General features: G+C 40.8%; 1 long non-coding RNA gene across 1 annotated transcript in view; it reads right to left on the bottom strand.

Moving 5' to 3' along the window:
* LOC106456349 (uncharacterized) overlaps positions 1-23,795 on the bottom strand; it is a 145,376-nt gene that overhangs the window by 59,428 nt on the left and 62,153 nt on the right. The window contains exon 2 of the long non-coding RNA XR_001290496.1: positions 3,149-3,936. This is a non-coding gene — a long non-coding RNA (uncharacterized LOC106456349). The remainder of the gene's footprint in view (positions 1-3,148; positions 3,937-23,795) is intronic.

The following is a 23,795-nucleotide window of genomic DNA, read 5'->3' as shown; positions in this document are numbered from 1 at the left end:
GGAGTCAACAACCAGCCCTCAGAGACCCATAGGGCTTGAAGTTTATTGCCTTGTATGGAAGGTGTGATAGAAAGAGGAACTTCTCTGTCTAATTTTAGGGGCTTAAGATTGACCATTTACTGTAACCGATGCATATTATGTTCATTTGTGACGCATGAGGGGGCGTAACCCTGATGAATGAAACCATTCTGAATTGAGCTCTTCGGAGAAGATCAATGCTGGTGTTGCAGTATACATCTTCCCACGTGTGTGCTCAATAAATCATTGTTTGACTTAACTCTTCTGGACCAGTGTTGTTTTGTGCCCTCCTTCAATATTTGAACTCGCGACAATTTATATACAGTTTGTCAGTTTGGACACTCTCATTTCATGGTTTTTCTTTATTTTTACTACTTTTTACATTGTAGATACAAACTGAAGACATTAAATGTATGAAGCAAGATATATGGAAATATGTAGCAAAGAACAAAATGTTTTAGATTTTAGGTTCCTCAAAGTAGCCGCCCTTTGCTTTGTTGACAGCACTGCAAACCCTTGGCCTTCTCTTAATGAGCTTCATGATGTGGTCACCTGAAATGGTTTTCACATCACAGGTGTACCTTTTCAGGGTTCATTTGTGGAGTTGGGTTGTGCAGAAGTCAGGTTGGTACATAGCTGACAGCCCTATTTGGCAACTGTTGGAATTCATATTATGGCAAGAACCAATCAGCTAAGTAAAGAGAAACGACAGTCCATCATTACTTTAAGAACTGATGATCAGTCAGTCCAGAAAATTGCAAAAACTTTGAATGCGTCCCCAAGTGCAGTCACAAAAACCATTAAACTGGCTCACATGAGGACCACCCCAGGAAAGGAAGACCAAGAGTCACCTCTGCTGCTGCCAGGACAGTCTGATGAATTTGATGAATTTATCCTGTGCTGGATAAATTCATCCAAGTCACCAGCCTCAGAAATTTAACAACAACTTTAACAAGTTAACAACAACTGTGGCTACCACAGCATCTTGCAGCAACATGCCATCCCATTCAGTTTGTGTTTAGTTGGAGCATCATTTATTTTTCAACAGGACAATGACCCCAAACACACCTCCAGGCTGTGTAAGGGCTATTTAACCAAGAAGGAGAGTGATGGAGTGCTGAGCCAGATGACCTGGCCTCCACAGTCATCTGACCTAAAACCAATCAAGATGGTTTGGGATGAGATGGACCTCAGAGTGAAGCAAAAGGCCAACAAGTGCTCAGCATCTCTGTTGGAAAACCATTTCAGGTGACGACCTCATGAAGTGGTTCATAAAATGTATACTTTCAACATAGCTCCATCCAGCTTCAACCTCAGCAGATGTCCAATCAGCTGGAATAAACTGCAACATCTGTCTGTGTGTCCTCTTTTGCTGAAAAGATAGCTGACAGCTGAGGCTGGTTCAATCGAGTTTATTTCCTGTTAAACGGACGTTTTTCCTCCCCACTGTCTCCAAGTGCAAGTTCTGTATTATTTTAGGGTGTTTGCCATACAATATAGTGCATGGTTGTTGTGATTTGGTGATATATAAATAAAACTGAATTGAATTTGAATTTGTATCCTGATCATCCCAGACACTACTCCTCATTTCAGTCATGTATCCTTATTTTCTTCATTCAACTTTCATTGTATAGACTGTAAAGCTGTAAAGATGACAGATCTTCACTTCATGATCCTGTTTTGCCTCTTCCATCCAAGAGCCAGTTTGTTCTTTCTTTCTGTCACATGATCTACCAGCTTTGGGAGATTGAGTCAAGTGGATGCACAGAAACAATGTTGTCTTTTTGGACATGAAACATGTATCAATGCAGTATGATTTATCACTGCATTTAGCAATACCACAAAATCAGACTACAAAGTGTGGTGCTGACAGTTGGTGGTGCAGTCTTATCATCCTCAACAATTGGCCGGCCCTTTTCAACAGCAAAATAACTCAGACCCCTCTCAGTCTGTGCAAGGTTTCAAATCAGTGGAGTTTCTATTCAGAATTTCAAATTCAGTGGGGTTTCCTTCTTAAGAAATAAAACAAACACTTATGGACAGAAAACATTAATCACACAAGACTTATTCTTTTGAGGTTTTGCCAAATTATAGAACTAGAGTTAATGTTTTATTTGTAAAGGAATAAATATCAGCATGGATAGCCTAAGATGATTTGCAAAGCAGTGTAACACGAGAAGCATCCATGACTGACCCTTCTTTAAAAACTGTTTGAAATGATGCCATTCAGGATGTAAGTTCAGAGTTCCACATGTTGTTTGGAGAGCAGGAGAGCATTTATCCTTACAGTTAGTGAGCCTAAAACCCCGAACAGAACCTCAAGATGTCTGAGCGCCAGACTTAGTAAAAATCTCTAAGAATTGGGCAAATTTAATATGAATTAATACATGCAGTTTAATATGATCAAAATCCTTTTATGTAATTTTGCCATCTCATCGACATCTCATGCAAAATTTTGGTTGCTCCACTGTGTTATAAGAAGAAGCTGAACTTTTATAGATGCTGCTTGTGACCAATCAGTTGCAACATGAAACAGCAGATGGTATCTAATACATTTAAACACATGGAAGCTGATTTTTTTTAATGTAACATGATTACATGGGATTACCTCTGGAACCTGTTTGGGTTCAGGATGGCCATGCGTGTAGACACAACAGCTGATCTTTCACCATCTCAGAATTTAACTACCACCAACTAAAAATCCTATTTCAAGAAACCAGACTGATCCCTAATTAAAAGTGGAGCTCTTAAGATTTGAACACTGCATGTAGTCACACAATGAATTTTTCTATAAACAGCATATCCTCTACATCCTCCTCTTACAAGTAGTATGTACTATCGAGTATCTAGCAGATTTAAAAATGATTGAAATGATTGAAAATCATTATGCTTGTTATAGAAAACTTTACTTTGAACCTGATTGTTGAAAAATATTGTGACTCACAACCAAAGTCCGTTTTGTGTTAAAGATTCCAGCTGTACTGACAGTGTTTCTGACCTGACAGGGCACTGTCAGTAATTTCTTTAACGCAGGCTGACACACACACACACACACACACGCACGCACGCACGCGCACGCACACACATGCACACACACACACACAGACCACTGTCCATTGTATGTGTTTACCTTTGAAGGCATTCGTGGCCGGTACATCAGTTTCCTGCATACTGCTCCTTCCCACGCTCTGCCAGCTGCTGCAGATGCTGCGATGGATGCCAACAGACCAACCTTAACCGGTCCGAGCCACGGCCGCTGGGGGGAGGGAGGGTGGCCGAGAGGAAGGGGTGGCGCCTGTCAGTCTCACTGCCATCTTTCTTCATCAACAGCCCATGTGCTTGGTTAAAAGGCCGCCGTCTCTAAAGCCCCGCGGCGGGTGAGTGTCTCTTCCCTGCTCCAGCGACAGCTCGTGAGGTCACTCTTTGTTCTCACAGGACGCTGCAGCCTGGTAAACTAGCCCGTATGAGGGTTCAGCTCTCTTGTCACAGTGGACTTTGTGGACTACAGTGATGGCTGAGGGGGAGAGATCGACGGGTTGTTTAGAGGTGGGGTTAGACCAGGATGGAGGCTGCGTTGTAGATGCTATTAATCTGATCTCTATCCTCCCAGCAGCAGGCCCGCAGTCATGACCAATACCCTGAATTCTTGGCTGTCTATCAACCTTTCAACCTACGGATGAGCAACTCTGCCTCTTTACCTTCTGTGAGCTGAGAGGGTGAATCAATATGTCTCTCCTCTAGAGTCGGGCTTGTCTTTTAAACTCAACTTTAACCAACATGCCGTCTCCTCTGATTCTCCTTGCTCCTTTGCCGGCTTACTCCCCCTTTGTATTTTTCTTCCTCTTATGTGTTTTGTCCTGTTGCTGCAGTCCCAAGCTCAGCAGGGGCTACTCGGGCGCTCTCACACTGGCACCACGGCTAAAAGAGACGAGAGAGAAAGAGGGAGACAGAGAGTGAGCAACTAAGTGACTAAATTCATGAGATACCAGAAACAACGAGCGAAACGGATACACCCAAGCAAAACATGGGCAGGGCTAACTGCTGCAATGACCAGCTGAGAAAAGCGAACACAGACTTCTCATCCACATTCACACACACACACACACACACACATCGCAGTGGATGAGGTGCGATGTGTGTCTCAGTTTGGATAGCGGGTGGGTGGCTGGCTGGCATGGCCCCCTTTAGTTCCTCTCACCCACTAGGTTCTGACATGAAAGGGAAAAGTTTTTGTGAAAGCCAAGCGCCGCCTGTGACCCTATTTCACAGAGCAAGGGAGAGATAGAGCCACATGTCAGTGTGCCACTTTGAAGTCTGCCTGATAAACAGGGCTGGAGGAGGCTACGGCTGAGGGAACAACAAAACTTTATTTACATTTCAAAAGTGCCAAGTGCTGCTTTTTTGTGTCTGGGAACGGAATAAAAACCCAGAAAAGAGGAGAGGGAGAGAGGAGGAGGAGGAGGAAGGTGGGGTAGGGACGACTGGAGAAAAGGGAAAAACAGTGTAAAACCGATCGAGCCATTTTCTCCTCGTTCAGACAGTAATATGAGGGTGCGGGAGTGATGCAGCGCACACGGGGAAGGGGTACGATGGGCGAAGGAAAAGGGGAAATCGCAGAGGAGGAAAAGCTATGCTCAAAACATAAAGGAGGGAGGCAACCCACAGGAAGTTGAGCTAGGAAAAAGCGGTGAAAATGACAAAGGAAAGATGAGACGGGAGGGGGAGATACAAAGGAGGAAGAAATCAAACATAAGATGAAGAGACGCAGGTTTAAAGAAGTTCAAGAGAAGAAATGACATGGGACCAGAGAAGGAGGGAAGGAATTTGATGGTGAAAAAAAAGCAGACAGACGGTAAACAAACACACGCCCTGTCTGAGGTTTTGGAAAGATATGACAGATCTCAGTCTTATCTCAGCTCCATTCGCCTGTTCTTACCAAGCCTTATCACGGTCAGGGTACACAACCAGCTTGTAGGCTGGCGGATGGAAAAGTGGAGGCGAGAACGGGGCCACTGTGACGTAAGGGGGGGGGTTAAACACTTCATTATGTGCCTTGCAGGTGACTCATCACTTTGCCTCCTGGTGACTAAACAACACCAGTGTCCCGAGTCTCTCCAGGCTCCCGCAGAAAAACATGTGATTCTAGGACACGATTTCTTGTCTGAGTAACAGGTAACAGTTTGAAAAAATTCCAGAGGGTCGAAGTTAGCCATCCTTATTTTCAGAGTGTTCAGCCAATCAAAGAGCTCCTCTGATTGAGAGGACCGAAAATGAAATGACCCATGGGTCGCCACAGCTGGTAGCTCTGATGGGATCCCAGTGGGATTTGTGTCCTGCGATCAAACATTTTCTAACTTTTTAGGTGCGAGTGTAAACCGCTACACCAAGACAAAAGTTAAAAGGAACAAAAAGAACTAAATTTAGGATTAAAGGACGTATTTTCAACAATCAGAAGACCCTTTTGACTGTCGGACCTCTCTTAATAAACACCGAGGACCCGTCCTGGCCCTAAGACCTCGATGTTTAAAAAATGACCTAAGTGATAAATATCATCTGACATACTCATGTAACAGTAACCCAGCTACCCTATGAGTTCAGCAAAACTGATTTATTTATTATATTCAACAAGAAAAAAAGTCTGAATTTATTTGCTTTTTCTAGAGGCAGACTGTTTCCAAAGTTATTCTTCTGTGAGCTGAACCAATGAAAGGAAACAGAAATTAGAAAGTGGGTTTTTCCACAATGTGTGCCTCTTCCAGTAGTAATAAGGGCATTATTGTATAGCGTTGTGGATAGACTGTACCATCATATTCTGATGGAGGAATTACAATAGCATGCGGCCTATTCAAAAGTCCAGGAGCAGAATCTAAAGAGTATTTTATGGCATATAAAGTAATTGTATTGTATAAACCCTTAATGCGTTTTCAGCAGGACTAAAGAAAGTTCTTTTTATTAAAGTTTTCTTCTTTTTTTCCAGACAGCTCCTGAAAACATGTGAAAGTCAGTGCAGCCTGACCCCACTGACTGTCTGTCTGTCTGTACTACTACAACCAGGAGTAGAATCGTTATCTGTCTGTCTGTCTGTTTGTTTGTTTGCTGGGTCATCTGAGGACAACAGGCTGTCCTGGCAGGCAGTGGAAAATATGGCTCCAGGTGGATGTTTGTTCTCTGGTCATTTAAGGACAACTCCTGGTCTCCTGTCTTATCTTTGGATTTATCCAGCTGTAGGACTTCCAAGTCAGAGCAGAGAACACAGAGGTCTGGCAAACACTACGGGACACAGGAAACCAAGTGTTTGTTACTGAAAAATACCCAAAGAAACACACACACACACACAAATAGCGCCTTATTTGTAGCTGTTGTCTCCGGTACAGGCTTCTATCAGGTTTCGGCTTTAATGTACCAGTGCCGATCTTTGTCTTATACGATCATGAAACTCTGGGACCAGAGACTGGAAGCTGTAGTTCTTTAGTGCATTACCCCAGTCTCTGTGGTATGCACACTTAGTTTTTCTCATTCTTGCAGATTGAGTTTTAGTGTTTTTTGTTGTTTTCTCTTCTTCATGGCGGTGCGTGGAGTCATTAAACTTTTCTCGTTACCTCCATGCCCGTTCTCCTGTAACTGGGTCCACCTTATGAACTTCGCTGCCAAACACTTTGCTAATAAACACGTTTTTTCACACGCGAGGTTTCGACTACTTCTCGCAAGTAGCGAACCTCTGTTTGGCGTAGGTGGGGGTGCTGCCTCGATAGAGTATGCAAGAGGCGGCGCAGATAATGCCCCCTTGCTCGCTGTGAATTCGCTGCACAATTAATTGCGCTGGTCTCGCACTGCGGCGATCTAGTACCATCCACTCTGCGTCGGGGAGCTGGCAGATTAAAAAGCCTTCACCGTCCAGTAACGCTGCACTGGGTCTAGAAAAGTTCAGAGCTGATGGCTGAAAGGAAACGTCTGTTCAATTATTGCCCTAGTTCACTCCTTATGCTTTATGCCTGTGCTTTAGTTCAAAAAAGGGAGTTCAAACCAAATGTACAAATGTACACGCAGAAAGCCAAAATCATTAGCAATACAAAGTAGGGTATTACTGTTTAGTCAGTGATGTTAGCCACCAGGGATGTATGCTTTCAGCTCAGTCCAATACTACTGTACATTCATTATAACAGACTTTTCTGTAGGCAGGAAAGGTGTGTTGGGTTTGAACTTGAACGATCAAACTAATGAATAATGCAGCTGCGGATTCATTTTCACTTTATAGCGACTGACAGTATCAGTGTTCACTGACAATGTAGTCAATCTGTTCTTTGTTTTTTCAGTGAAATGTCAGATTGTGCCAAATCCCTGATAATAACAACAGCTACTGCATCATTTACATCGGGCATTAGAGCATAAGTCACAGTTTATCCCTGACATTAACCGTGTTTTTCTCACGTGCCTCTGAAAGAACATATATGCCTATTTTAATCAATCCAGCTTGTCCCTGGAACATTTGAGCAAACTGACAAACAGCCTGAATCACCTTTGAACCTGAGGATGATGTAAAAAGAAACTGCAACCTCAGACGACTGCAGGCAGATGGCGAAGGCCCTGGACTCTTAGATTTTACGCATCTTCTGGATACATTATTTCGGACGATCTGGATGTTGAGTTCGGTGTGTCGGCTATATTTGTTTCTATCTGTTACACTCTGTGCTGCTCTCTTGGCCAGGTCTCTCTGGAAACATGTAATCTCAGTTGAACTGTTATATGGCTGTCAGCAGTCACTCTGCATGTGTCACCTAAACGCTGACATTAATTTAACTTGGAGCCCATCTTCTTTTGATCACTCACAGATTTTAGTCTGCAAGTAGTCTACGGTCTCCAGCCTCTTCACGAGTGGACCTCCAGTAAGGAAAGCTATGCTCTTCTTTTTGAATTACTATGCTGAATCCATCTCGCCATTTTAAAGAAAACTGCCTACATAAGGGTGAAATTTTCAAAAATCTACCCCTGTACTTAGCAGCGCCATAATGTAGTGGTTTACATATTTGCCTAACAAGCACAAAAAGATCCCTGGTTCAGTAGCTTTTTAGTCAGCAGTGCATTCGTGCTGCCATCTGTCAGTCATAAAATAAACTCCAATAAGACAGCCTGCATTGTAGCCTTGAGAGACTGTACTTGAGCAAAGAGTCCTATGCAGCCCTTTATAATGACAATTATAAGCTTTGTTCCAGGGTTCTTAAAGTGTAAAGACTGCGTGTGGCCTCTAGCCTCCGTGAAGTGGGTAAAGTGAGGAGTGTTTCCGTCAGAGCATTATTAGTACGGGAGCGTGTTTCTGTGTCTACTATCTGTCTGTCATTGTAACATATGGGGACAACTAGCAGTTCTAACAGCCAGCTCTGACTCCTCCGCTGGGTCACACAGGGACATGTGCTTATCAGTGAGACAGCAGTCAGACAGACAAACATGGACTGGGGAACAGACTATTTAACCACGGGGCTGGTCGCATCTGTTACGCTGAAAATTCAAGCATGCTAAGAATGTGATTGCATAACAAATAAAGAACTGGGGCTACCGAGGTGATTCAGAGTTCTGCCGCAACAGACGTGGCGAAAAAAGGAGTCATTAAAAAAAGAAAGAAAGAAAAAGAAAAGCTTTCACGGACTGTTTATGTGTATCTGACAGCGGCAGCCGAAGGAAATACAAAATGTTCTGCTGCTGGACAATAAAACAATGTGGCTCTCCTGGAGATTATGACGGGTTAGGTCATATATTCACTGTTCTTTCTTTGGATTAAACAATGAGTAGTGGACACAGTGTGCACACTCAAACATTCAAACTAAGTGTGGAAAAAAGACAAAGTAACTGATGAACTCGACACTCCTAGTATGTGAAAACTGGAGGCCATTTTCCCTGAATGTTTTAACAATAATTGAACATTTTTTCCACCTCCAGCTGCAGATAAGCGCCTGAGATTCTGTTTGATCCTAAAGTTCATTTGGGTTGTCTCAAATTATTTGCCTTTCTGACAACCTACAGCCCACCCTAACATCCCATCACCAGATTTCTTAGGTTACATGCAACATGCACACATTACTTAGGGCTAAGAAAAGTACTTCAACTGGCCCTCTGTGATTTTAAAGCATACGCAAACATATCTAATACATACCTATAGATAGCACTGTTATAGAGAGCACAGGCAGGTATAACTACTTGATGCATTTACGGACAACTACTATTCTCTCTGAAAGATGCAACAGTCAATATAATTGTTATTGACGGGCTGATATTATTGGCTAATATAAGCCATTTGATAATTTATCACCATTTATAATGGCTGAAAAATGTCTGGAATGCCACAAAACGACAACCAACTGAGAAAAGTCGAGCAGAACAAGAAAAGAAATAAACAAGAAATGTTAGGGACATTATATCAGCCAATATATCAGAATACCAGAATTTTAAATGACCAAATACTGATATTGGTATCTGTCTTTAAAAAAACATTACGATGACGTTAGTTCAAAGCCAGTGGATTGATCCCCAGCTCCTCTAACATAGACATCAAAGTGTTCTTAGGCAAGACCATCACAGTGAATATGTGATAAGACACATAATAAAGCACTGTGTTAGATCCATTAACCATACAAAACGTAGTCTTTACTACAGAGACAACCAGCCACAGATGGGTGGGGGTGTGGCTTTGTTAGCCCTGTTTAAAGTATATTAAATATAATCATATACTTTTCCACATTTCTTTAATAATATCGACTCTTTGTCTTAATAAAACATTATCCTAATGTGCAAATGACAAGTAGTTTAAGGACACCGACACTCTGACACACATGGACAAAGATTACACAAGTTCACAGCTGATTAATGGAAGATCTACTTTAGTCCGCTTCATTAGTCTCATCCATACTGTATTCCAGTTTGATGAGCTCGGCTTGCGGCCAGAGCTTATGGGCTCTTAAGGTCGAGCACAGTGCAGAGTGCCGTACAGCTCAGTAAGGGTTTTAAACCATACTGTTAGTCTTACAAGGACACCAACACCCAACAATTGCCATTTTTTTACAGGACGGAAACAATGTGTCAAATTAAAGCAAAAGCTTTGTAACAATATACTGTGGAGAGCATGTGTTTGTATATTTATATCATTCCAAAAATCATTTTGAGAAGAAGATAATCCAGCACTTTTTAAGTACAGGTAGCAAAAGCAGCAGAGAGCTAAACAACACGTAGCTACCTATCCTCCAGAAGCATCCAACTTACCTGCAGGTTTATTTTCCTCCTTTAGTCCACATTCATGCATACACCACATCCTATTTTATCTTACAGTACGTCTTCTATTGTATAACATGGTGTCACACTGTGCTATAATGTATTGTGACAGACAGTGAGAAACACAGGCTTGTGTCATAGACAGTCAATGCTTGATTTCTCAAGAAAAATATAGATCCCATATTTTCCTTTTGCTTTTTAGTATTTCAGAGGCGTCACTCCAGTCTTCCTGGACTTGCGAATGAAGACCGCATTAAACACAGCTCTTAGTGGGTAATTTTAGTTGGTTTCAGTCCAAAAACATTCCTTTTTAATCCGTACTTACTGAGCTGTCACACACTAGTAACACAACAAGTGCACGTTATCCTTTACCTTTCTCGGGCAATAAAGCAGAAACATCTAAAAACATAACCTCTAAACCTCCTTTTTTAAACCCCCTTTCAGGGGAATTATCTAATATATCATTCACCGCAGGCCAAAAAAACAGATAAATAAATTATCTTAAAGTGTGTAATGGTGCACAAAATGACTGGCAAAGCAAGAAGCAAACAAAGGTAGGCTGAAGGCGTCGTTCGTCAAATCCTTGTCTGATCTGGCTCTGTGTCGCGCTGACTGCCAGTCGAGTGTGATAAATCTGACAGGCTTAATCTGGCCATGCATCAACTGTAGTGTCGAGAGGCCGGACTGACAGACACATACCGACGGACGCATAAGGCACAGAAATGCTGGCAAACGACAGACAGGAAGTGGATGCCATTAACACGGAAGCTAGCCACTCTCTGATAGATGATATAGAAATACTTATACTGTTGGCCTTTGTGTGTGTGTGTGCAGTTCAGTTAAGTCATGCAGATGTGTTTAAAACAACAACAACAAACAAACAAAGAACAAATAATCTGACAATCCATACCGACACAAGAGCTCCACACAAAGACTATAAAGAGGCAAGAGCCATCAGGCAAAATTAGCCTACACTTCCATAAAGAGACAACTGATCAAAAGCCTTTCCCTCAAGGGCTCTCAAAGGATTTACTTAAAATGTCTCCTGATGTGCAGTAGTAGTGCAGCTGATTAGCTAGCTGTCCCAATCATCAAACTAAGACAAAAAGATGGGAACAGACTGGACGGATTAGACGAGAAATAAGGAACAGAGAAAAACAGAGATTGACTGTAGGCGTAAACACTGGGCTCATACATATGATTTTATTGAGCTACAGAACGAATGTAAAGCGGATGAGCCGCAAGGGCCTTCCTTCTGACAATAAGACCGCAAAGGAGCCTTCCGTGTTGCTGTGATTTGACTGTATTTGAGTTCTGGGGTTGTCTGTGATTGGTGGAATGAAGTCTTTGCAACAACGAGGAAAGAAATGAAGTCAACCTGGCGTGAATATGAAGCTTTATTAGCAGCAGTGAGTGAGCGCTGCGTTTAAATCCAATATTACCAGGAATTCGTGACAGAACACAAGTGCAGTACTACCATGTACAAATACTGACAGATTAGACATTTCAGCCAGATTGTGTAATTTATTTGTATTTTTTATTTGACTTCACAGACGCAACTTTTATTTAACTTACAATACTAAACGTAAACAGCAGGTCACCTGTTAACCTGAATCTTTTTCTGAGTTAAAGCCAAATCTGATGGTCGTGCATGACTGGAGACGAAGTGGTTAGGGTGTTAACTTTCATTTCTTTGATATAAAATGACACAGAGCAGATGGGTTGGGAAGCATGAACATGTTGAGTGCAGTTTATGTACTCTTATGTGATAACTGAACACTGAATTCCAAACATTTTTACACACAGCATGGTGCCAACACAAGAATGCATTTTCTTTTTTTTTTTTCTTTTTTTTGTTTCTTTCCGTTTTATATACTCTCTCAACATTTCCTGGACTTTTTTTTAAACTGAAAAATCACTTCCAAAAGGCACAGAAAACCTCCACTCTGCGACTAATACTACAGCTACAGGCAATATTTATCACAGAATCAAATGCTTGACAGGTAGATTCTGCAAAGTGGTATAAGAAAACCCATGTCGGGTCAAAACTTTTGAACTTTTTGACTTGTCTACGGTAGAAACAAGCTTTTTCAACCACTGCCATTTAACCCATTCCACCCAATCTGAAAATAAGACACAGAAAGTAAAGACTGTGTTGAAAGTACCAGACAATAGAGACATGAAACACTTAGCAATGCAGAAAATAAATAAAAGAGTCCCACAGAGTGAAACTACTGTTCTTTGAAGAAGCTGAGAGCAAGATTTTTAAAAAAAAAGACATTTAGCTTTGTTTGATAAAATGATTTACATCCAGTAAAGCCTTAGTGCTTCCAAGCCATCTTTGAAAAGAACAAATCTCCTACAATGCAGACATAAATACAGACAATTTTACAGGCCATTCAAAAGAGTATGTAAACATGAAAATATGCAGGTATATTTAAGTTCAGACACACAGAAAAAAAAAAGATGACACAAAGAGGCACAGCATGAGCAAATGCAGGAGCTAGAGGCAGCAGAGACATTACAGGCTGCAGTCATGCAGCAAAAATCCTTCTCATTCCCTCTGACTGAGGAAGATAAAAAAGAAAAAAAAAAGACAAAGTATCAAGAAAATCAGACAGCACAGCCCAGGCAAACGGAGCGACCCACCTCCCCCGAGAGAGCTCTGACTAACTGTCTGAGGAGGAGATGAATTCCTCAGGCACGCAGGCTCGTGTGTTGCATGTGGGTTAAATTATGCTACCAAAAATGATGCACTGCAAAAAAAAAAAAAACAATGCCCATGTGTTTGTTCACACATGCAGTCAACGACAATAAAGAGCAGTAGGGTTATGGTTTGAAGTATGGTGCAGTTTGAAACGATGAATCGTATGTGTGCCGTGCACGCAGGCTACTGACGTCAGCGTGTGACATACAGGGCAGCACGATCAGTGAGCCTTGCATCTTTTCTAAATCTATCCTAGCTTAGTAGTCGACTAAACTACAAGTCACATAGGCAAGGAGCAAGTGAAAGTACAAAGCCAGCAAAATGAAAACAAATCAGGGCATAAAAAAAAAAAGAAACAAAGCACAGAACACAAAGCTCCTAAATGGGACGTGAACCTGTGGCGTCCTGGAGGAGATACTCAACACTTACTTCTTGCCTACTTATGTGGGCACATGGCTTTAATTTGAGAAATTCAAATTAAATTCAGTTTTATTTCTATAAGCTAAAGTTTTTCAACATTTTTCAAAATGCTATTATAATATTATAATAAATAACGTTTTATTATGTTCGTTGGGTTTGTGATGATGTTTGTGTTGGTTATTTAACAACCTTACAACTGACTGAATGTGGTACTAATATGATTTGACCAGTACATCTAAGTAATAACGCATTCCAGTATTTTTTCCAAAAGCCATATTGGGAAAAGAATGCAGTTATACATGAAATTAAGAAGAATAGATATAAAGCACTGCTGTTACTTTGATCTGATATTATTAGGGTTTCAGTTTCATCATTGCAAACAGATCTGATGTTTTTCATCTGCCCCTATGTAAGCCAGCAAAGTGGAGGTCACATGCATCATTTATACAATCATTTATTCACCTGGCATGTCTCCGTGTTTGTACTCGTACAAACATTTGCACATCAAACAATGTACAAACTCCTCAAGAATGTTCAGAATTTCCATTGAAATGTGCACAAAAACAGGTCGTTGGAAAAACACCTGATGTCTCCTTTTAAAATATTGTGATATGGCTGTTCAATTATAGCACACAATTACCACACTAGATCAAAAATACATCACAGTAACACAAACACGCTGTTTTCAACAGCGTGTTTGTGTTACATACAGCCTTAAGAGTGCATAATTCAATTATGTTCACTTATGAGTGACAGGAAGGAAGGATAAGGTCAACAAATGCCACAATTAATTAAGAGTTACTTAACATTTTATGCCTCTTTGAGTTAGTAAATTGTGTATTTACAGTCAACCAGCTCTGCTCCAGTGTGTCCATGGCTATGCAAATTGGCTTATAGTTGATAAACACGTCTCTAACTAGAAATTGTACTTCTGAAGTAGAAATGGTTATAAGGTAAAACTGCTACAGTAAATCTACTGTAATAGCACAAGTTTTGCTCATTTACCTCTATTCCAATATTCCCCCCAACCCAAAACCCCCAAAACAAAGCAACCCCCCCCCCCACAATAACAGTAGATCCAGAGTTAGGACAGAGCTTTAAAAAAAAAACAGAAAGGAAAGCAAAAATACAAAACAGTGTAAAAAATAACCTCCAACAAAAGAATAAAATCCATAATAACTGCAAAAGCAACATAAAAAACAGAAAACAGACACATAAACAACAAAACTGTTAGAAAAGGTGACATCACATATAAGTAAGTTGATTAAAAAAAGTATTTCTTCCAAGTCGCTTAAAGGAAGTCACAGATTTTCAAGCCTTATCTCCTCAGGCAGGTTGTTCCAAAGCTGAGTGGCCCTGATGGAAAAAGCGCTGTCACCTTTAGATTTAAACCTCAATTTCCGAACAGCCAGAAAGGCCCCACTTTAGGATCAAGCCTGTGAACTCGGTCGTACAGGGTCGACACTTCTGCCGAGGCGCTCAGGACCAGATCCAAACATTCATTAAAAGTTTAGCAGTGAAATCCCCCCTAAAATGTTCAGGGAGGCAGTGAAGACAAAGCAGGACAGGGGTGATCTGCTGCCAGGTGTGACACATCATGAGTGGCCATTGGGGAGGTCTTTATTATAGTAGGAAAAGCTGTAAAACTTGTGAAAATACAGATAAAAGCTCAAAATCTATTCCCCTCCTTCACATTTTCCAAGGCCGTTTAGTGGGCCAGATTTGAGTTGGGCTGATTCTGACACATCCCTGTTCCAGGCAGCTGGGTCACTTATAAAAGTACAGTATGTAGAAGTGAATTGCTTAGAACAGAGAAAAACTTTGATTCAAATCAAACTTTTTTTCTACAAAAAAATGTAAACTTTTCACTAAATCATAAATCCAAATTTGCCTTTTTCCTTTTACAAACAAATTATTCTAAATGGCAGGAAAGCTACTGTGGACGGGAACAGTTTCTTTTGCTGTGGATTTCTACAGCTTTTATCCTCTATATCCAGCAGGAGAGTTGACTTATGTCTGCATTTTAATGTGGATGGACCTACTTCCACAAACAAACCTAAACGCCTGGCACAGGCTGTGCGTGGGCGGGAGTGTCAGTGGTCATGGGCTATCGGTGGCTTCTAATGCATTTTAAATGTGTGAAGGAAGAACGCGCCACAAATTACTGTAAATATTCCTCATTGTACCGTGCACCCCCCTCCTCCTGGATCTTATCCTGGGAGAGCCCTGCTGCACGCCACAAAGTGCACGAGCCACAGTGACATTTCTCTCAGAATCTCAACAGAAACCGGGGTAGATAGGTCAGGCCTAATGGCTCATTTCATTCTGCTGTAAGCGGACATTAGAGGTGACACTCTACATGAAATAACTTGTTATGAGTCCTTAATCTCTCAGCTGAGTCTCTGAGCAGCCATAAAACTGTAGTGAGACCAGAAGCTGACTAAGGAAAATGAGTGTGATAATAATGCAGTTAAAGTGCTGCAGCTCCGAGTCCTTTTGGAGCTTCCCGGTCACTGCGCGCCAGTCCCACTCTGCATTAATCAGGCAAAGGTCGCTGTTCCTATACATTAGGAGCAACTTTCTTTTTTTCTCCTTATCAGACTTAATGAGCAGGGATGTTCTCTGCTGCTCAGAGTGCCGGCCTAATTAAGCAAATTAACACTTTTGACCATATGTTGACATGAGCACCACATCACAGGGGACAGGACAAGGTTTAACATTTTCTCACACTAATTCCAAACCACTGATCACAAGTCAAAAACCCAGAGCGTGGACTCTAGCTTGCACAGTAGGACAACACGTATGATGGTCCATATATCATCACTGGCTTTCTCAAGCCTGTTTTTAAAAAAAAATCAGTTGCTAATTGAAACATAACAACTAATCTTTAGAAGAATTTGCTATTCATGCTTTCTTTATTTGAGGGGACTTTTCTGAACAGGGATTTGAGTTTATTTCATTGTTTAATCTAGGACAACAACACACACGGATGACTAATGAGGGTGATTATTGTTGAACATCAGTGTCTCGATCGACCGCAGTTCACTGTTGTCATCATGCAGAGACAATACGCAGCTGACAGCTATGTAGACAACCTGCCTGTCTGTGGTGATGACCGCACAATCACTTAAGTCTGGATTACTTTACATGCTTCAAAAGTAATTCTAGTGCTTTATGTGTGCTTGTGCTTGTGCAGCAATCTAATCACGCTAGTTAATTGTACATACTTGCCTCGGCTTGATTTTGTAACAGTCAGTCCTCATGCAGCTTCTCTCAGTTTGTTCTTTAGGATAGATATCAGTTTGTTACTTATTTTAATTTTTTAGTCAGTTTATTATAATCTCTTTCTTTAAAACTTTAGATTCCCTCACAGATCCTGTGTGGTGGCTGTAGCTCAGGACGCAGAGTGGGTTTTCTACCGATCGGAAGGTTGGTGGTTGAATAGGTGAATGAGGCATGTTGTATAAAGCGCTGTGAGTGATCTGGGAGAGTAGAAAAGCGCTATATGAGAATCAGTCCATGTAAAAGTTAATTTAATGAACATTATAACGACTACTGTGTATTTTATTTCTTTACAGAGGGCTTCAGGGCCTACCGTGGACTTCTTTAGAGTGAAAACGTTTTCCGTGGTACTCTGTTCCAGAGAGCCTGAAAATAAAATCAAACTGAAGCAAAATGAATAAAATTTCAAGTGGGATTGATTACTCAAGAAGACCATATTTTAGGAGTCGATGGAACAGCAGAAACACTTATCCCTTTTGGACTGCACAATGGTATTAGAAAGTGATGCATCTTTTAACTCATAAACAATGTGAGTATAGGCAGCAGTGATACGCTGAAGTGCTTTTTCCTATCAACTCGAACAAAGGCACAAATAATAGCAAAGTTTTATTTTGCTCTTTTAGAAGTTTGCTTATTGGTTCAAAACTTAGAATATTATCGAATGCTAATAAACGGGAAACCTGACTGGTCTCTACACTGAGCCTATAGCTACACACAAATTCCTCTTACTTTAATGACTGTAGCTTGTATGTAAATGTCTGTATGTACCCAATCTCCATTTTAACACATGGGCCAATCAGATCAAACGTTTGTACAAACATCATCTTGCATTCAACAGTTATTAATATCTATATCTTTTTAAAATAAATTTCTTTTAAATCCCAATTCTATATTTGGTTCATTATGTTTCCTTTTAAGTCTCACATTCATGTACATGTAACTTAATGGTCACCCGAATTTGTATCTACGTGATAATTTTATTCCAAGTTCCTACTAAATATGGAATTAAGAATCTGAAAAAGTGTCAGAGGCCTGGTGAATGTTTGCAGAATGGATACTATAACAATATGTATCCAAAATAATGAAATGGGTTGACAAAATCATCTTTAAGCTAGGCAAGGCTAATTAGCTTCCTCCCAAACTAGCTAAGAGTTAGCTAGCTCTTCTTACCATAAGTCACAAAACATAATATAGAGTAATTACCAGCATCTAGTATTAGCAAAAACTAATAATAACGATAAAATGAAATAACATCTATTGGTAACAATAGCTAACATTAACAAGCAAGGTTCATTACCTTCCACTTTCTGACTGAATGCTAAAGAGCCTTGCTTGCTAAGCTATTTATCAGCTTCTTCAAAGCTTATTTTTAATTATTGCTGGAAACAAATATTGTAACAATGGGACTTTTTAATGTTTGACTTTAAGCTGAAATTGTAAACATGTTCAGTAAGTCTCATTTTTCTTGACTGTATTTTCTACAGTCATCGGTCAAAACCCATAGCCATATGTCTTGGAACCTCACTATTACATCCTGTCATTTGAATTACAACACTGACTAGCATGCTTTTTGTCGCAAAGATAATTTTGATGTAACAAATATGCCAGTACCACAACCACAACAAGAATCCTTTTTATGAAAAGGGAAGGAAAGATGGAAGGAAGCACAAGGAGATGAGGTACAGATGCCACTTTCCCTGAGGCTCTACTCATACCATATCACACAGCTAACACATCCTATATGATGACTCATTCTGTTTCCCATTACCTTCTCACGACCCCAGTAATGATACAGTATGTTTGCCCTGTAACAAATACCTCACAGGGACTGAGGCGGCGTGTGTGAATATGTATGCTGGCGGTGGAAGGCTACATTTACACACTTGCACACAAACTCGCAGGTTGTTCCCAGCAGTCTGAAGCATACGACTCATCTTACAAACATAAACAGGGCTTCTTTACCTCAAGCAAACATAATCTTTAAAACGCGCATCTCCCCCTGCTCGCTCACTCGCTCTGACACACATATACATTCACAGTGTCTATCCAAAGAGTGTCATTAGACTCCTACCAACTCTAGCCAGTCTTTGCCCATAACAAAGGTTCAGAGATGTGTTATTAGTGATAATGTGTACCTACATAGAGAAATTCCCACAGTGATCTTGTATCTGCAGGCTACGGCATCACTGAGTGTATCTATAGATGTTTATACGGTTATTTTTCGAGCCGTTTCTGCTTTGTGAGATAACACGCCGCACAACGCAGTCTAAAGGAAGAATATGAGATTGAAGAGTGCAAAGTGCACAGGAAGACATACAATTATAGATAGGTATGAGGTGACGCAACCCCAGAAGTCTGCTTTTAAGGGCACACCATAAAATACTGTATAACACATCATCTGCAGGAGCAAAGATGAATTCTAGGGGAGGTGGGAGCTCAGGTCACTGGCTTTCATCTAGTCTAGAAATTACTTTATGTGAGCACATTTTCAAGCCTTTCCTAGTAATAATCACAGCTAAATGCATCTCCTGTTTTCAAGCCAATCACTCCTGTAATTTAAGTCTTATCAGGAGCTGCGTGCTTGTATCTTAATGCCATTAAAAATAGTTTCTGTTTGTAACATGCTCACGGATGTACTGACAATTAGGACTGGATTACTCAGACAAAGAATAAATACAAATACATATTGTCTTGTAAGCTCTGAAGTGAAAAAAGAAAGAAAGAAATAAGATTACATCACCTGGGACTGCAGAGACACTTTATATCCTCCCATCTCCACCTGGAATGTCAGCCAGTCCTAATGGGGCTTAAGTGCTTTGCTGAATGTTTCTCAAACTATGAATGCAGAAAATCAATTTAACATGTTTTTTGGAATATGAAGTATATATGAAAATACATCAACAAGCTAATACTGGCTAGTATTCTTTGATCTGCCTGGACAGGTTGATGTTATGTGTAAATGTGTAGTTGCAGAGTTCTTTCAACACAAAGTAACTGTTACTCTTGTTTACTTTTACTTTCTTACAGTCATTATGTTGGACTCACTGCTACTAATTCTGATGAGACTGAAACTACGTGCACACACATCAGCACTGATAACTTTGTATTTTTCATTAGTTTAAAGATTTATTTTTGAATTTTTGTTTTCTTTTATGTCAGTTTTTGAAGAAAGTTTGCCTGTTTACTTTTTTTTACTGCATTAACATTTTTTTTTATCATATTGTGTTACAATTTAGCGAGCTGGAAACTATCCTACTGACTTAAGCTATTTGTTATATGTTTAATTTTATTTTGAACTGCTGTAATAAAGACATTTCCCAGCTTTTGCATAAATAAAGCATATCTGATCGTCTTATCTTATGTTCTAAGTTTCAGTTTTACATCAGACTTGCTCTGTCATCAAATGCTTGCTTATAGAGGACTGTCGGATCTTCCTCTTTCTTACTGCAGGGTCTTTACCTTATGATATAAAGCACCTGAAGATGATTGTCGTTGGGTTTATATTGTCAGATTCTTTCGACGGCACAAGTCTGATCAGGCATCAATAAAAGTTGATCCGTTTTTATAGATAACACATTATAAATTGTGGTGTCGAGCTGACTGATTTTGTGGTTTACACAAGCATCACACCATAATCAGACTCCTGCAAGGCAGCCCCCCCACTGAGGACCCCATTTGTGTGAAAATTGACTGGCTGCCAGACTGGCCTCTAAGCCTGCTCGATAGGGTTATCTATGTATTTTAAATTCACTGATATGCATGATTGCAACATCCCCCTGGTGTCTGATCTTTATCTGCTGCCTGTGCATCCCCCGTTAGTCTCCATCCTCTCTGTGCAGACGCAGGAACATACACATTTGCCACTTTGATTTATGGCCGCCTGGAAACATCTTAACACAGTCTGCTGGCCCGGTGTCACTGCCTCATCACCAGTAATGGAAGACAAACGTGTCAAATGCTATTCAAACTCCACATTACGTGACACAGTTTCACTTCCTCATCAGCATTACTCGGCTTCCATCAGTTGCGTATCTCTCAAATAAGGATAGATTAACATGCGCATCAACAGGATACTACAAAAATCCAATCATATGACTCCTTACTCCCTGCTGACGCCTCCCTCGGGAAAGTTAAAATCCTTCCTCAAGTAAACATCAGAATAATGAGCTACTTCTAATGTGCACTTAGTTCTGTGTGAATGATTAAAGTGCCATCTCAGAGGCAAGAATTTGAGCACCTGATTACCTAATTATAATGTTTAACACATATTCACAACTTCTTTATTTTTTTTCTCATCAGTTTTAATTGCAATTGGGTTTTTTTCTTAAGTCTAACTTGAAGCTTTTACACTGAGTGTGATGTTCTGATGCGTATTTCACTTGATTATGATTTGTCGCGCACAGAAACCACAACACAATCCCTTTGTCTTCCCTGCTAGCTCGAGCTTAAAGGGTAACATTGAGTTGTGGTAAGAGAGACAAATCAGAGGACGGGGGCGGCTTAAATGTAGAATTTTCCTCTTCAGTCTGTGGCACTGAGCGGAAGCTGCTATATGGGGGTCTGGTTGGCTGATAAATGAAAACAAATGTATTTTAGATGTCAGGCAGCAGAAGAGCAGCGCAGAACAGGAGGACACAGGAAAACGCCTCAGTGCATGCTGCTCCAAGACACAAACACGCACTCAAAAGCGCGACCGCATTGCCTTTGGTACACATAATGCATATGCATTTGCACACATGTATGGACAAGCATTTCCACGAAATGTATTCACAGTGAGGTGCGTGCACATACACACACGCGCGCACACACAAGCGCACGGTAAGCTATTTATACAAACAAGCCAATCCGGCTCAGACAGGGTGAACTGCAGCGGTATAAAAGATGGGGCTATGGAGACAGGATAGGATAAACACTAACAACAGAATAGAGAGAGGCTGCTGAAAATCTCATTAACTGTAAATTGAAAAACAGACTAAAAATGTCTTCCAGAGCAATAGCCGAGGCGGCTGCGTCGCTTTTTCATCTTCTCCACAACTTTCACGAGTCGATACACCCCCACTTTCACTCTCTCTCCTTCGCTCTCTCTCGCACACAAACATATATTCTCAGGGTGAGCTTGTTATAGTTTTATCCTCCTTGAGTTTTATACCTTTGGAGTGGAGGATGTTTATTAGACAGACGGGTCATTTTTTTTTGCTAGTGAGTGTAGCACAAAAATCTCCTCTGCTGCACGCACGCATCCACAGCAGGCCTCATTGTTCTCTTGATACATTGATTTTTAAATGTGCAAATAAGTGAGTTGGTAACCAAACAGCGACATTAGAAGCAGCTATTAGGGTAATTAGCAACGACCCATTTATGCCACATCTCTCTAAACACACACTGAACCCTTACCATGTGAGTTTCTACAAACTTCCACTATGAAGCGTAGCTCAGATGTAAATAATATAATTCACTGATCACCTATCACTGTGCAGCTCACACTGCTTGGTTAGGTTACATTCATATATGAGGGCTGTGGGGTTATTTTACTAAGACTGTGCCAGTCAACACTGTCTTAGTAACCTAAGTTGCTACCCTCACAGCTGAAATTATTTTATCTTGGTATGCACTGACACTGAGTGGCTGATGTTTCTTTCAGAATTTTTCAAACACTTAGGTGTTTGTCTATTCTATTGTCTGGCTTTGGATTGCTAACTGATAGCCTCAGAATGCAAGAGACAAACATTGTCAGTTAGATGTACAGTGGGTTTCCAAGACAGGCGAGTGAATTCCTTGAATTCAGGAGCGACGATATCATGTAGTGACAGGGAAGAGATCCACCTGGCATCTCATTTACAATCACCAGGCTGTGAGTTGCATTATTTGGACACCCTGCAACCTTTTAGTTGTCCTTACATTGGCATTCTTTCTACACTAAAAAAAGATCAAAAATACGCACAGCTGGAAAAGGGAGGAGTGTCCGGTCCTGTTTATGAGTGAGCTGTTCCCCCAAGCAGCGGAGCTGGAGTATCTTGGGGTCTTGTTAATGACTGAGAAGAGATTGGAGCAGGAGACTCAGCATTGCTGAGGATCCTGAAAGAAAGAAAGATCGACATTGCGATCCTCAGCTATGGCCACAAGCACTGGGTATTGACGAAGAACATGAGATCATAGACACAAATGGCGACAAAGAGGATCTTCTACAGGTTGGCTGGGCTGTCCCTTAGAGACAGGGGAGAAGTCTGATCACTCAGGAGGTGTTTACTCCCTGGTGAGTTGTTCTGGGTATCTCCTACCAGGAGCAGGCTATGGAGTAGACCCAGGACATGCTGGGTAGATAATATCTCTTGGCTGGTTTAAGCAGTATCCAGGACGCTCTATTAAAGAAGTGCTTATGGCGTCCAACACTAGTAATGACCTTTGCAGGCCATGAAGAGAAACACGATTGCCCATGTTTCTGTAAAGAATAGAAGGAGCACCCTCAGAAGCACCAAAAATGCTTACTCTGTCAGGCATTTGGCTTTATTGAAGCATCTGGGAACTTCACTGTTCCCAAACTGTTCCTGTGACTAATCTGCTGAAATCACCTTTTTTAATAAAAATGACTTGATTAACTGATTAGTTTCATGTAAATAAGAAGTTTTACGTTGTTCTTATGTCTTGTGTTGCAGATAGCTGCCCCTCCCTGAGTCTGGTTTCTTCCTGTTGAAAGGGCGTTTCTCACTCCCACTTTCGCCAAGTGCTTGCTCACAGGAGGTCGTCCAATTGCTGGGGTTTTGCGGCATTATTGTAGGATCTTTCCTTTATAACATAAAGCGTCTTTAGGTGACTATTGTTGTGATATGAGGCTATAGAAATGAATAGATATGAATTGAACTGAATTATATAAATAAGAACCTAAAATTTCAAGTTTATGGATTTCACAACATGGTTTTAAAAAGATTTTTCTATTATAAAAGCAGAGGTAACAATACAATATATATATAATTTAATATAATGAATACATTCAGTCCCTGCCCTTGATAATGTATTTTTAGCCTGGCACAGCCTCACATGTTATCTTTGACTCTGCTATGCAGCTGAGGGCTCCTGATGTGAAATAAAGGTGTGATTCATTAAAGTGCGATGT

Source organism: Pundamilia nyererei, unplaced genomic scaffold, assembly GCF_000239375.1.
Source record: "Pundamilia nyererei isolate P.nyererei 1_Seehausen unplaced genomic scaffold, PunNye1.0 scaffold00125, whole genome shotgun sequence".
Lineage (NCBI taxonomy): Eukaryota > Metazoa > Chordata > Actinopteri > Cichliformes > Cichlidae > Pundamilia > Pundamilia nyererei.
Note: the sequence above shows the minus strand (reverse complement) of the source record. Positions and strands in the feature narration are given on the sequence as shown.